This window comes from Squalius cephalus (genome assembly GCF_949319135.1).
Source record: "Squalius cephalus genome assembly, chromosome: 16".
NCBI lineage: Eukaryota > Metazoa > Chordata > Actinopteri > Cypriniformes > Leuciscidae > Squalius > Squalius cephalus.
Window position 1 is genome coordinate 12,439,221 of NC_137137.1, and position 16,573 is coordinate 12,455,793.

The 16,573-nt window shown below is 38.7% G+C and overlaps 1 protein-coding gene across 1 annotated transcript in view; it reads left to right on the forward strand.

Moving 5' to 3' along the window:
* LOC307173200 (tumor necrosis factor receptor superfamily member 14-like) overlaps positions 1-16,573 on the forward strand; it is a 50,796-nt gene that overhangs the window by 29,603 nt on the left and 4,620 nt on the right. The window lies entirely within an intron of this gene.

The following is a 16,573-nucleotide window of genomic DNA, read 5'->3' on the forward strand; positions in this document are numbered from 1 at the left end:
AGTTGCTGAAATATCGACCTCTTTTGAATTGTCAACTGTCTATATTGTATCAGAGGCCCTTTGCGATGCTTATACTGGTCTTCATTTGTATATGCAAGAGCGTAATTATTTATATTTTATCTTGGTTGTTTCAACCAATTTTCTAGCATTGCCTGCTTGCTAGTTAGCTAGCGCGACTTCGCCAGCTGTGAATGTAGCATCTAATTAGTTCTGTAATGAATCGCTACCACCTTTATAGCAACTATTTTACAATATAGACAGTTGACAATTCAAAAGAGGTCGATATTTCAGAAACTTACGTTACCTCTGGAACAACTCGACGCGCAGCATTCACCACTCAAACTCAGCCAACAGGTCACATAATGAAAAGTTAGTATATCCCAAAAATTAAATTAAATAAAAGTTGCTACCCATGCGAACATGAACACTAAGCTTTTCCCTCCAAAAATATAGCCTAAACTTATCTAAGTAATTAGTAATATACAGTATTTCGTTGTCACCCTGCCTCTCCAAATGCAAAACTGACATTAACAAAATGCAATAATGCAATAACAGCTGAAAAAGTACTTGGGTGTGTGTTTTATTTTATATTTACCGTTCAATAATGCAATCGCTGCTGTCAGTCCCATAGAAGAACATGACAGCCAGCGTATGTTTTGGAACTATTGGGGCTTACATGAACCACGTGACAGCCATAGCGGCGACATCAAAGAGTGTCGCAACTCTTTCTCTCTATGGCTCTGCCTAAACCTACCTATCTCCACCCCCTGATCCCTAAACCTACCAATCTCCACCCCGCCCTAAACCTACCAAACTCCACCCCTTACATGTGATCCAACCCCGCCCGCCCCCTGGATCTTGTGGACTGCATTGACGTGTTACTGGGTTCTGCAGCTGGATATGTCTCATGGGAGCAGGTACTGTTTTCCAACAGCTCTGAAACCAATCAAATTGGGTGTAGGCGGAGCGACATCTGTCCAACCCCGCCCCATCGTACAAACTACCTGTTGTTCCATTTAGGAAAGGCAGACAAGAGGATTAACGTTTTTCTTCATGTGATTCCTCTTCAAATTATTTTCTTAGGTGAGACTTTTTGTACTGCGATTGTCCAATTCGTTGATTTTACAATTGGTATAGCTAGTGTTGATGTCTGTGCGACATTAATTCGTTACCATATGCTTTCGAGTAGGCCTGGATACAAACAAGTTTGACGCAGTTCTTGAAAATGGTTATTGCATATTGTCAAAACATCGTCTGTTGTCACTTTTCAAAGTAGCCTACTCATACAACGTTTCGCTCAAATACTTGGCCGTTTAGTGAAATATAAAATTATATATAGCAGAATTACTGCGAGACGTCTGTAATTGTAAATTCACTAAATAGGAGTGTCGACTATTTATCAATAAGAAACCTACAATGGCTTTTGGTTTCAGGTAGGTCTAGGGACTTTTCCAACAAAATGCAAGTGAAACTGTGGGACAAAGCGGAGTCTGTCTAAGGAGTGTCTATCATTACACCTCGAACGCTAATAACCTCTTCCCGATGATATAACAAGTCAGTCGTTTCACGAGTTCGCCTGCCTTTCCAGTGTTAAAGGGATAGTACACCAAAAATGAAAATTTTTTCATCGTTTACTCACCCTTAAGTTGTTCAAACCTGTGTGGTTGCATGAAAGAATGTCGGTAACCAGACAGTTTACGGTAGCCATTGAAAAATCAAAAATCAGGAAAAATCATCAGTCATGTCCATGATTGTGTGTGTGTGTGTGTGTTCACACAACAAGTGACAAAACGTAAAAAAAGTAAATTAGGTAAAAAATGACATAACAGCACCAGAGGGTTAAATTATGCTTTAGGCTACTGCAAGCATGACTGGATCTGTTTTAACCATAGACTGTAAAAAAATATGGACGTAGTGTCCGTGACGTCACCCGTAGGTTTCTGAATAGCATTTTTGAAGCCTAAAGTGGGGAGAGACGGGGAGGTTGCCGCTTGGTTTTAACATGTTTGTTGTTCATGTGTAAGCTTTGTAAGAACAAGTCAGACCTTGTCATAATTGCTAAATATTCAAGATATCTTGCCGTATCCCTTTTAGTCAAAAATGACCACAAAAACTCAATCCTGCATATCCAATTTCCTTATTAAATGCATATTTTTGTCAATATTTATTCTGTTCTCTGAGGCCAAGGCTTCTCACATTAGTTTTAAATGACTGGTTTTGCTCCCTCTGACCGTTAACCTGTTAAGATCGGGGACCATTTTTGGGGATGCTATGGACACTACGGTCTCACGGACTTAACAGACACACGCACGCGGCAGCCATTGTACGGATCCATTTTTGTGACACGACTGCAGCATGGTGTCGCAACGCCTCCCGTCATTTGTACCTATGATTTGTACGTTGATGGGCATTCCAAGTTTACCGCTATAGGTGTGGTTTTGAGCCAGCGGCTCATGATTCGCCCAGATCACTTCATCTGGAAAGCATCTGCTGTTTACTAACATCTGATAGACATCTTTAAGATGTCAGTTTAATATACATTCTAAATCATTACATCTTAAAGACATCTTCTAAACGTATATTTGACATCTGACAGAAAATGTCCTAGACGTATTGCAGATGAGCAAACACTCTTAAAAATACGTCTTCCAGATGTTAACACGCAAATCAAATAGACGTCTCCGTGATGTACGTGTGCTATCTGGGTAGTCGCGTAGCGTTCAACGGATTCATTTGCAGAAAGATGGGCATCGGCCAACTTTTTGACGCGCAGGATTTTTCCAAAAACGTAAATTTTTCCATGACGGTACTTATCCACTTGTCCGTGTGACACTTCTGTAGCGCCGCACTCCACTTTATTCCTATGAGTGACGTCAAGAGACTTTGACATGCCCGCAAAGCATTCCGGGAAGGCGGCGCTTCATTTGGAAAAATGCTGCGTGTCAAAAAGCTGGCTGATGCCCATCTTTATGCAAATGAATCCGTTGAGCGGTTGTAAATGAATAGGAATTCATTGAATCTTTGACTCAACTGATTCATTCAAAACAGTGAATCATTCTGTAATGAAACACGGTTGAGTTTTCCTTTGAGATGCGCTGTGGAACTATTTTCGCTGCTGAAATAGAACAAAAAATGCCAATATTGTGTCTAAAATTCAACTGACTTAATATTAATTCCTTGTTTATTGAACTGTAGTATGAAATCAGTGTCACATTTTCAATTGAGATGGTATTCAGCGAGCTTGGTCGTGTGATGTTGCTTTACTCTATCATATGTTATAAATATAAAAACTCCACATTTTGAATGTTTCTTTTGTTTCCAAATTAGGCGTGCACAACCTTGTTATCGTCAGTAGCCTACATTATATATTATATTAGGCTATTGTATTCACTATCAGTTGCCACTTACACTAAATGAATGCAGAATAGTAATTTTTTGTTATTGACGTTTTAATCAGGTTATTTGTCCGGTCGGACAAGTAAAATTCTCTTTCACTTGCCCCTTCAAAAAAATTCACTTGTCCCGGAAAAGCGTAAATGTCGAGCCTGTAATACATATCAAAACATATTTTAAATATGATCTACTAATTTCATTATAGCACTCATCAGCCTGCAGCATCCAAGATGATGTTTACTGTAAACAACACAGAGACAGAACAGCACAAACAAACTATAGGGTCATAGCAGAACTCATGTCTCCATTTGTGTTTAAAATAGTTACAGTTTTTCGACTTTAAAAACATTTATCACCACTTGTGATTCACAAAGTGAAAATGAATTTTAAGAAGTTTGCTTCTATCCAGTTGGCTTATGGCTTTGACTGATAAACAGACACTTTATTCTTGTTCCGAGGACATAGTTTAACCTGCTGTCTTATTTGACTTCAATTTTATTTGTTTACACAACAGCTCTGACAAAAAATATGATAATAAAAGGTTTTGGGTTGAACACCAAATTACAAAAACATTATTATGTGAAAGTGAATAAAGTTATGTGTGTGTGTGTGTGTGTGTGTGTGTGTGTGTGTGTGTGTGTGTGTGTGTGTGTGTGTGTGTGGATTAATATGTGGGTAAATATAAAGGTAGCCTGTGACGATTACCAGCGCGGAATCAGGGGATCCAAACAAGCACGGAAATCAAAATGGATGATCGTCTCATAGACAGACAGATTTACATTAAAAATAGTTGTGTTTTAACAGTCAGGTAACTTGTAGGTAGGCATGTGTGTAAACAGTTTTTTAATATGTGTCCCCATATAAGTTTTTAAAACTCCGCCTACGTCATAGCGCAGCGCAAATCGCGTTGTATCTGAAGGGCAACGCTGAACCCAGCGGCAAGCCCCGCGCGCGATGTTTTTTTTCCCAGGATGGTAGGGGAAGACTCATGAATATTCATTAGGGAAGTCATCCCTGATTGGTCTTAACCCCAGTGACGGGTAGGTTTAGGGCGGGGTTAGGGGTCCCCAGTGGCGGGTAGCTTTAGGGGTGGGGTTAGGGGTAGGTCATCAGACCAATCAGGGATGACTTCCTCAATGAATATTCATGAGTCTTCCCCTACCATCCTGGGAAAAAAAATATCGCCTCCCGGACTCCTTTGTTCACCACATTCACCACAGCGGCCCCAGCGGCCCTGTCCCAAATGACACCATAATATGGCAGGCGAACGGGACCAATAGTCTTTAAACGAAACGCGTCAAATTTGTCAACGTTTGTCTGCGTTAACGCGGCAATTTTTTACGTGTTTTTTTTTATTTATTTTTTATGTAGATACCTGGTTAAGACCAATTTGAACGTGTTTTTCAACGCGCACATTCTGGCCATGTTCGAAATTGTAATTTTTTTTTTAATGCAGACTAATGGGCCTTTCACACAGGACGCGGTATGCGCGGGGCGCGATATTTTTTTTCCCAGGATGGTAGGGGAAGACTCATGAATATTCATTGAGGAAGTCATCCCTGATTGGTCTGATGACCTACCCCTAACCCCACCCCTAAAGCTACCCGCCACTGGGGGTCTGATGACCTACCCCTAACCCCGCCCTAAACCTACCCGTCACTGGGGTTAAGACCAATCAGGGATGACTTCCCTAATGAATATTCATGAGTCTTCCCCTACCATCCTGGGAAAAAAAACATCGCGTCCGGGAGTGTCGTAACTGTTTTTCAACGGCTCTGTTTAAACAAATGTTTACATTTGAGAAAGGCAGGAAAGAGGACTAACCCGTTTCTTCATGTGATTCCTCTTCAAATTACTTTCTTAGGTGAGACTTTTTGTGCTGAGATTGTCTAATTCGTTATATAACGTTATAACGTTATATATATATATTGTTGATGTCTGTGTGACATTAATTCTTTAGCATATGTTTTCGAGTAACCTATAAAACCGGTTTGACGCAGTTACTAAAAATGGTTATGGCATAACGTTATTGTTAAACCATCGTCTGTTGTCACTTTTCTCAAAGTAGGCTACTCATACAACTTTTCGCTGAAATACTTAAATTGGCCGTTTAGTGAATAGAAATAAACAATACGTTAATATATAACGTTAGCCTGTAACGTTATAGGTAACAGAATTAGCCTACTGCGAGACGTTTGTTTGTGATTTCACAAGATAGCCAACACTTTCATAATTCTTAGTAGGAGTGTCGACTCTATTTATGTATAAATAAACGTTAACGTTACATTTTTTTTATTTTATTTTACCGTGTGTATGGAAATGAGTAGCCTAGCCTGCGTTGTTGGCTATGCTTTTTCAATGTTAAGATTCTTTTTAACATGCCAATAACAATACTGCCGCTTTCATAAGGTCTTAATCACTTTATTAAAATTAAGCAAAAGAGACGGACAAGTTTACTTCCACGAGCTCTCATGATCTTGACATAGCCCAAGTTCTTTTCTCGTGATCTTAGTTGCGATCACGAGAAACAAGAAAGAAAGAAAAAATAATGAGAAAAGAAACTAAAATGTTGCATGCATTTAGGAGGACTTGCAGGAAAACTGGGCGTTTTTTTCCGAGTGCCTTTGTAGACGTAGGCTATGGAAACATTTTACTTGTGTAATTCACAGACTTTAAAGAGCATCAATTATTAAGACTTGTAGCTTATAGCTCAGGCAAAATATTTTTTATGAAATATGTCTATATTAAAGATCACTTTTTTTGCATAGACTACAGTAAAGGATCTTTCTTTTGACTGATTTTGTGTAATTTTGTCACAATATAGGTACTGTAGCCTTTATTTTACATAGGCTACAGATTTTATTTGTCATTTATATAGCCTAATAATAATACATATTTTTATTTGTATTGCACTTTTCATACATGTAACTCAAGGTAATAAAAACAAACAAGAATACAATTTCACACTATCAATATAAAATATTCAAAAACAACTAGGCTATATGAGAATCAAGGTTAAAATAAAAACATAAAATAGACTTACACAAAACTTCACACAATATTTTTAGCCTATATTGATTAACAACTTTAAAAAGGTAGCCTATGACTTAAGCCGCCTTTTTCAAAATATTTGTCTGGACTTATGGGTGACATCTTTAATTTGAGGTTGGACTGGGCTACTAGAATTCTCATCAGTCAAAAAGTTTCTTAAGGCTATGTAGCCAAACATATAGGCTATGTAAACCAAATTTCACCTTCACATGCTGAATAGCCTTAGCCTGGTTAAAACCAGACCATTCTCAGTAGTAACTGAGATATGGTCTGGCAAAGCTCCTTTAATAACTCATTTCCAAAGGGGCGTCACCAACGGACGTCGCTCAAATGCCTCTGGGCACAATTGGATAGACCTAAAACTCCTAAAACCAATCAGAGATCGTCATGTGTAAAGCCATATGCTGCGTCCCAATTCGCCTGTTACACTCTATTTTTTTACAGTCTATGACTCTATGGTTACACTACGACATATGTACTCTTTTTGTGAAGAAAATGTATTTACTTTTGAATGTGTAGCAAAAAAGTAGGCAACTTTGGGACATACTACTTCGTCATCTTTATCGGACGGATCTGTCGCGTGCATCCCGTCATGTAAACTGCCCTGTCAATCATCTTGTCACAGTTAAAATTCTCAGATTAAATCTAATTTAATTTCCTACCGTTTCGGAGAGAAATGTAGTAGCACGTTCATCTGCCAGTGGGTCTGCCATGGAGACTGTCCTCATGTGTTTGCAATTTGAATATAATAATGCATTTAAAAGTTGGTGTGCTTCACCAACGGACGTCGGAGTGGACGTTGCTCAAATGCCTCTGGATAGGCTAGACCTAAAACCAATCAGAGCGATCGTCATGTGTAAAGCCCGCCTCAACGTTTCTGATTGGTGCCTTGATTTCTCTGCATGGGGAAATGGACTTGAATGAGCTCTTTGCCAGACTTACTTGCAGAGCAAATCTAAATTTGCCGGAAGTTGTCTGGGTTTTCCCAGGCTAGAATAGCCTATGAATATAAATATGAATAGCGCAGAACACAACCAATGGCATGCGAGCAACAGTGCGTGCGCGCGAGAGAGAGGTGTATGTATTTTATCGCAGCTGCGTGCCAATTTTTTGTTTCTTATAGTGTAAACCTTCGTCATAAAAGCTATTAAAGTGACATAACTGCACTAGTCAGCAGACAAGCAGAGCTTTACATTTGGTGTATTTAAATTCTGTCATTACAACTCTCGGAATATTGGCATGGTAATGGATATGGCAATGTATTTGGTCTTGGCTGAATAGATCTGATACGCTGCTGCTGCAGATCAGGTACCGAGACTTGCTACTGCAAATACCTTCACAGACATTGCTGTGAGCATGTAAGACATGCTGCTGCACATGTAACATACATGAATTAACCCCCCAACAAAGCAGGAGACAAGAGAAAAGGGCAGAGCCCTCTTCGACACAAACATCCAAACAGATAATTTACAGGTTGTAGGCCTACACCCAATGCCAATAAAGCTGTTGTACAACAGCTGAAAAGAAGACTATTGCTATACATTGTAAAGCAACATTCACCCTAAATAATTGCACATGGTACATTTTCGGTTCCTTGCCACTGTTGCCTTTGGCTTGCTCAGTTGGGGATATTTGGGGATATTTAGTTTAATTAATCAATCAACAATACTATTGATCAGCATTACCAAACGTGGACGTTTTCCACTAGAAACAAACATTGATGTATTATTTTAATTTAATACTGTGAAGCTGCTTTGATACAATCTGTATTGTGAAAAGCGCTATATAAATAAACTTGACTTGACTTGACTTGATGGTAATAAAAGAGAAACAGACAATATGGGTATACATATTCTGTTGAGTGAGAAAACAAGCACTGCATAGGCATTAGGCAGAAATGCATATAGCTGCACAATGATGACTAAAGCCCTATTCGGACGGTATTTTTTTCTCGTGGGGTTGAAAGGTATTTTCAACATTTACAGGGGTTAGTTGGTGATTTTTTTTATTTATTTATTTATTTTATTTTTTTGCCGTCCGAATCCAGAATGTCATTGTTTTTTTATTTTTACCACCACCCGCGTAAAAATCTCCGGACGAATTACCTACTGTTTTTTTTTACAAGCGCCAATGTCGTGTGTAAATTTTCCACATTTCTGAGTTTTACGAGAAAAGATCACTTCAAAATTCACTGCTTAAATCCTTTTTGATCACTGCCGAGAACTGTACGATAACTGTTGGGCTTTACTGTAATTTGCATGCATTTTAAACATGTACACTTTTATTACTGCTGGATAGCATGTACAAGAACAATATTTCATCACCGCTCCACCTCATCGAACAAAAAGGAGAAGGAGAAAAAAGCATGTAAACATTTCAAATGGGTCGTTATTGTGGCAGCAATGATACAATTTTTAAATCTATGTACAACATTAACAATACAAACAAGCAGCTTTATTTTTTACCTCGTAACGGCGTTACGTAACCAGGATACAATTTTTTTTTATTGTAATTAGTTACAGGTCAAAAAACAAAGATATCAGAATACAGTTAACTTTCATAAAAATGAGAATACTATCTGGATTACAATGGTTTCATTTAAAACGAAAAATAAATTAGTATTTTGACATAATATAACGCTATATGTGACCATGGACAACAAAACCGGTCACATGGGTCAATTTTTTGCAATTGAGATTTATACATCATATGAAAGCTGAATAAATAAGCTTTCCATTGATGTATGGTTTGTTAGGATAGTACAATATTTGGTCGATATACTGGTCACAAATATACAAATAATATACAAATATTGGTCGAATATTTGAAGATCTGGAATCTGAGGGTGCAAAAAATCTAAACATTGAGAAAATCGCCTTTAAAGTTGTCCATTTATGTTCGCGATTGTGCTGCATTCACTCACAAAAATAAATGTTTTATATATTTACAGTAGGAAATTTACAAAATATCTTCATGGCACATGATCTTTACTTAATATCCTAATGATTTTTGGCATAAAAGAAAAATCGATCATTTTGACCCATACAATTTATTGTTGGCTATTGCCACAAATATACCCATGCGACTTGTGACTGGTTTTGTGGTCTAGGGTCACATATTAATCACTGCTTGTGATCAAAAATGAACATTGGTACTAGTAGCAATTCAATTGTTGATATCAAGAATAGACATTTGCACTAGTAACTACATCATTATTGATATAAAAAATAAAGGTTTTTACTAGTGACTAGTGAGAATTGCATTTCTGATATGTGAAATTGGAATTTCAACTAGTAAGAAATCCATTCTTGATATCAACAATTGAATTTGAATGGCAGCCTATGGTGACATTTCATTAGTGAAAATACAATTACAGATATCAAGAATTATAGTTTTTAATGGTGGAAATGGAATTGTTCATATCAAGACCTAGCATTGTTACTAGTGGAAATGTAATTCCTGATATCAAAAATTGCCATTGTTATTAGTGGAAATATAATTCCCGCTATCAAGAATTATAATTTTAACTATAGAAAAATTAATTTTTGATATCAAGAATTCATATCCTGGAAATTAATAAAAGTCAAAACGCCATACTTGCCATACTGCCCAATGATATAACAATTCAGTCATTTCACAAGTTCGCCTGTCTATCCAGTCTTAAAGGAATAGTTCACCCAAAAATTAAAAGTTTGTCATCGTTTACTCACCCTTAAGTTGTTCAAACCTGTATGGTTGAATGGAAGAATGTCGGTAACCAGACAGTTTATGGGAGCCATTGACTTCCATAGTAGAAAAAACTAGTGCTGGGCGGTGTACCGGTTCATACCGAATACCGGTGTTTATTTTTGTTATGATATGAATTTTTAAAATACCGCAATAGAGCTGGTAAGTCCCGCCCCTTCCGCTAACCCCACTGGACCTCTAGGTTGAAAAATCGTCAATGCAAGTGAATGGGAGAAAATAATTATTTTCTGGTCCCGTTTGAATTTTGCCATGAATGTGAACATATGTTGTCTGTGAATTTTTTATATAATTTTTCGTGTAAAGAATGCTACAATTTAGCGGGTAGAAGTTTGATACGGTTAGACTGTGTGAGAGCACTTTGTGGACTACAACTCTTCGCTGCTTTCGACGCGTTTGAAACGTCACCACCACTCGCACACGGACACTAGCTCACGGATCCCGCTAAACATGGCTGTGTCTTTGGTGCACTTCACCGCCTTCTTTCAGGGAGAGGACAAAATCGTTGAGGTTGGCGAAAACCACGGGTAAGTCAACTTTATGGGGTGACGTCACATAGGCGACATGTAGTCTTTCTCGTTATGTCTTTTCCACAACTGCTAGCCGAAGAATCATACCATATACTGTCAAACTCGTAACATGAAAAATTATATAAAAAATTCACAGACAACATATGTTCACATTCATGGCACAATTCAAACGGGACCAGAAAATAATTATTTTCTCCCATTCACTTGCATTGACGATTTTTCAACCTAGAGGTCCAGTGGGGTTTTACGGATGGGCGGGACTTACCAGCTCTATACCGGTGTATGTCGCTTTAATAACGATCGGAACGTGGCGCGGCACGACACTGTTTGAGAGGGTCAATAGGAATCTTGCTTAGGGTGCCAAAAAGGCTAGAAACGGCCCTGCTCTCACACGTTTATTTTACAGTACAATTTTTTATTTTTTAGAGTACAATTTACATATATGGTTTCAACAACCAGATGCATTTACACTTTTCCAGTTTCGTCTGGAATGCGTCTCAGACCTCCTCCTGAAGTGGTTTGAGCGATCGGATTCAAATCCGTCTCGAATGCGTTTCGGAGGGCATTTACACCTGGTCTTTTCACGATCGGATAGCTATCCGGTCACAGAAAACGCATGAAGTGGCCAGGTGTAAACAGCCCCTTAGCGTGACTTTGAAGATGGCTAGGTTAAACTATAATTGATAGCTGTCAAATTATATTACAGTGTTTCCCATACATTGGTTCACAATATCAACACAGCCTTTTGGAAAATCTGTTTGTGGTTGGCATTGACATCGTTGAATAAACATGAGCACTGCACATTTCAAAATCAAAAGGCGGCGCGGGTGTTTTTATATGAATGTATGTGAAGTTAACTGACGGCCTTTAGAAAAGCTTCTTTGTTATTACGATTGAATCTTTCTTTATCTTTCCTGATAAAGCAGCGTTTATGAGCGTTGCTGCTTTGTGTACAGCCGTTACCGGGGAAACCGCTATTTCTGCCGCTCCTATAGCGCCTCTTACACCCAGTCATGCTTGGGGAAAAAAACCCTGTCATATACCGTGAAACCGGTGTAATTTAGAAAAATACCGTGATGTGGATTTTTTGTCATACCGCCCAGCACTAGAAAAAACCATCAGTCATGTCCATGATTGTGTGTTTGTGTGTGTGTTCACACACAAGTGCCAAAAACTTTACCAAGTTTCGTACCATTCAGGAGAAGTAAAAATTGTTTAAAAAAAACTAAACGTTAATGTTTTTGTTAAAAATTACCGAACCGCAACAGAGGGTTAAATTACGATTTACTGTAAGCATGCCTGGATCTGTTTTAACATGTTTGTTGTTCATGTGTAAGCTTTGTAAGAACGAGTCAGACCTTGTCACAGTTGCTAAATATTCGAGATATCTTACCGTTTAAATCCCCTTTAGTCAAAAATTGCCACAATGAAAACACAACCCTGCATATCCAATTTCCTTATTAAATGCATATTTTTGTTATTATTTTATTCTTTTCTCTGAGGCCAAGGCTTATCACATTAGTTTTACATGACTGTTTTCGTTCCCTCTGACTGGCTTTTTTTGCTGATAGGTAAACCTCTTTGCATGTGAAATGAGTATGTATTTGCTGTTTTTGCTGCTCAGATTTTGCTGCTTTTTTGGACTAGTGAGATTTTTAGTTTTTTAAACATACAACATGTTTACTTTTGTGGGAATCCAGATTTATTAAAATGTTTAATTTAGGTTTACATTGAATTTAGCATGTTAAAGTTAGGTATAAATTATGATTATCAGAGTTTTCTAGCAAAAGACTCTGGTCAGTCCTGTTTTACTGAAACTCTTGGAGTTTGTGTTTTAGCAAGAAAGCCCAGCCAGTCCTGTACTCGGGTCTCAGTGTTCGAATAGATATGCTGAGTGGATTAGGGTGGGCAATGCTCTCAGTCTAGAACCGGTTCCTAAACCTGTCTTTTTCAGTTCCTGCCCCTAAATGTATATAAACTGTAAGAACATTTCACGTCAGACTTGGTGACTGCAGCTACCGACAGCTCGTGTTCTCAATAAAGAATCCTGCTGAAGAAACAACCAAGTCTCCTGGTCTTTCGATTCTAAGTTCACAACAACTTGGTGCCGTGACCCGGATGGAGAAAAAGGAAACTCAAAGAACTTCAAGCTCAAAGACCTGAATCCAGATTGAAACAGCAAGCTCAACAAAAGATCTGCTTTCCAGACTGCATCTTTTGGAATCCAGAGCGAAACTTCCAGCTAAACAAAGATTACCAGACTGAATCTTTCCAGCTTCCTCCAGATTGAAACTTCAAGCTCAAAGATCTCAAAGCCTGACTGAGTTCCAGACTGAATCTTCCTTTACAACCAAGGGTTGGTGAGTTTCACTCCTCCATTCAAAGAACCGCTACAGACCAGTATATGTGTTTATTCTCTGTGCCGTTCAGAGAAGAGTTAACAGACAGCTGCAGGGTTTTTTAACTAAGTTATCCTCAAAAAAAAAAAAGTTTTGTTTAGAGATGAAAGATACCCTCTGCCCGTCAGGGAAGATTAACATTACAGATTAATATTGTGTATCCTTTGCTTTAGGCAGAGAAGCTTTACGTGCTAGTTATTTTTGGTTTATCCTCTGTTTTTTTTTGTAGGCAGGGAGGTTAAGTGTGAAGTGTTGGTCATTTGGAAAGTTAACAATAGTTAAGCTGTGTTAACAAGTGTACCCTCTATTGTAGACAGTAGAGAGAAGTTTTAATGTTTTGTGGGAACAGAAATTCACAAAATGTTTAGGAAAAGTACTAGACAGATTACACCTTTTTGGACAGATAGTGAATTCAAGTCTTTGTTATCAGAGCACATGGACTCCATCGTGACTGAGCCAGTCAGATTGAATTTAACAAAGAAATTTGGCATTGATCCAGAGAAAGTGTGGTCAATTGAAGATTGCAAGAAAGTGTTGGGTGCATGTATCAGGAAGAAAAATCTGAAAGGCATCATCTGTTGTCACCGAGAATTTAGCTTATCCATTGCACAAGAACAAGCTTGTTGTATTGATACTTTAACCGATCAGAACAAACAATTGCAGACTCACATGTCCTGTCTCAAGACAAAGGTGGGCCATAACAAAGCCTCAACCAAATGTGATTTAGAAGACCAACAGTCAGATGAAAGCTATTCTGATTTACAGTCTTTTGATAGTATAGAGGACAATGTCAATGCAGATGTAAATGCAGTTGAAGTGTGCGTAGCTAGACAAAAGCCTCAGGGAAAAGGTGTTGATACAGTTCCATTTGCAACCCCCATATTGCAGCCACAAGCAGTCAAAATACCTTTAGGTCCTAAAGATATTGAGAGAATTGCTGAAAGTTTGCCATCAGTGCAAAGAAATTTTTCTGAGTTTAGGAGAGCATTGTTCAGTAAAATGCATCTTTACGACATGTCGTTGCCGGAAGTTACACAGCTGATGTCCGAAATTCTAACTGAATCTGAATTCAACTATTTTGAGTCTGCTGTTACTTCCGAACTGCAACATGTCAGTAAAGGCGATTTGAGAGTAGGTGTTTTGAAAATTTTAAAGAACATTGTTGGACCGAACGTGGACTGGTCAAAAATTACCAATTGTGTACAAGAGAAAAAAGAAACTGTTTGTGAGTACACAGAACGATTCTGTCAGACCGCTGCCGCTTACAGCGGAATTGCTGACACTCCAGAGAAAGTGTTAGGTCATAATGGTCCTCTAGTTCGCGCATGGTCCGATGGTCTTTTGTCAGAACATAGAAATGCATTGCCTTTCTTAGATCTTACATGGTCAAATAGAACCCTGCAAGACAACTTGGACAGTTTAGCTATTTGGGAAAGAGACTCTGATGTCAAAGAGAGAGTAAGAATTGCAGCAGTTTCTGTTAAGGTCAACTCAGAAAAGCAAAAGAAACGCAAAAGTCCTAGAGAAGCCAGTTGTTCTTACTGTGGCAAGCACGGACATTTTGGAAATGAGTGTAGGAAAAGCAAAAATAATTTTAAAGATGTAAATAAGGTTACTCAGCTTCTGCTTAGCCTGCTTGATATTCTGAAGCAGCCCCTCCCCTCCTCGTTAAACTCGTGGGGCAACTTGATACAGTGTTAACCATTTGGGCTGTGAGTGCTTAATTTCCCCAGTAACTCACAACAAAGATGAAAGACTTATTTTTGTTTAATAGAACAAAAGGAAAGTGACTGTCTCAGCCTTTGTTTGGGGGACATTAAGTAAGACTCACAGCCTTAAAATGTTATACTGCAGAACACTACAATCAGACACCATCCTCTGTTAATGATGTTTATTAGGACTGATGTTTCACTGGAGAATGGAAATGTGCCAATTTTCTCACACACTGTACAGTGTGTACACAACACAGGGATAGGATAGGACACATGGACCAGTGAGGAATGCAGGGAAGAACTGGAAGCAACATGCTTTCGGGGGCCAACCCTACGGTGAAGATTCCCTTATAGGCCCTTCCCAACCATAGTCCCTCCTCACCTCACTGTTCCTTTTTAGGTGTCTCATAAATTAAGAAATAGGGAGAAAAGGAACCACAATTAGCAGACTCAGATTGAATAGAGGATACAACCCTAAAGTTTGTTGTCTTTACAATGAATACTGGTCTGTTGCAGTTGTTCTTTGTTTGTTTGTTTTTAACCATATGCACTGACCTACACACCCGCATATGAAGACCCAACCTCCAGAAAACAACTAGACCAACTGCAGAGACTACAACCAACACAGAAGAAAAAATACACAACGCAGACCCACCTACGGGAACTTCAGTCATCCCTCATCATGATCAAGATTGTCGTACTACTACTAACCATCATGGACATCGCACAAAGTGTGGACCCCAGAAACAACATCTTCTTAGAGCTGATGAATATGTCCTTGTTTGCTGGAAAGAACGTTTGCATGCCACATGCACCTTCAGTAGGAGCCGGAATCCCATGGGTTGCACACCCTATCTCTGTCTACAGCATCCTACCCAGCCAATTCAACGGCAGGTGCACCCTGGTTTATGTTCTACCAGCTATCAGAGAAAATACACACTCCACCCCAAGCTCTCCACAGTTACATGATTCAGCTCCTTCTACCAACAAAGATGGCTGCATTCCAGGACTCACTTGTGTTCAAACGTGGTGGTCAAGAACTCTTGGAGCATTAATCCCATCGTATGGTGTACCTGAGTGCTGCACCGGGTTAATGGATCCAACAGAGAACTTGAACAAAATCCAACAAGACATTCTTGATCTTTCAACAAAATTACACCAGATGACTGGAGACAATTCTTCATGGTTCGGAAACTTGATAGGTAAACCCTGGCTGTGGTTTAAAGAAATAGCAATGCTGCTGTTATTTCTCCTACTGGCATTCTACGTATGCTTCCACAGTATCAAGTGTTTCATTCAACAAATGACTCACGCCTCGCACGAGAAAATGACTGGTCCAACCATAAAAGAATATTACCCGTAAGAACTTCACGGACCCTAATTGCATGTTTTTTTCTGTGTCAGCATGCAATTACAGATGAACAACACAGAACTTGATGTGCCTGTAACTTACACAAGTTACAAGAATTAACTTTTAAGTGTATAAATTTGTATTTTGTGAGTTTTTTTTAGACTCTCAAAGGGGCAAGTGTGGGAATCCAGATTTATTAAAATGTTTAATTTAGGTTTACATTGAATTTAGCATGTTAAAGTTAGGTATAAATTATGATTATCAGAGTTTTCTAGCAAAAGACTCTGGTCAGTCCTGTTTTACTGAAACTCTTGGAGTTTGTGTTTTAGCAAGAAAGTCCAGCCAGTCCTGTACTCGGGTCTCAGTGTTCGAATAGATATGCTGAGTGGATTA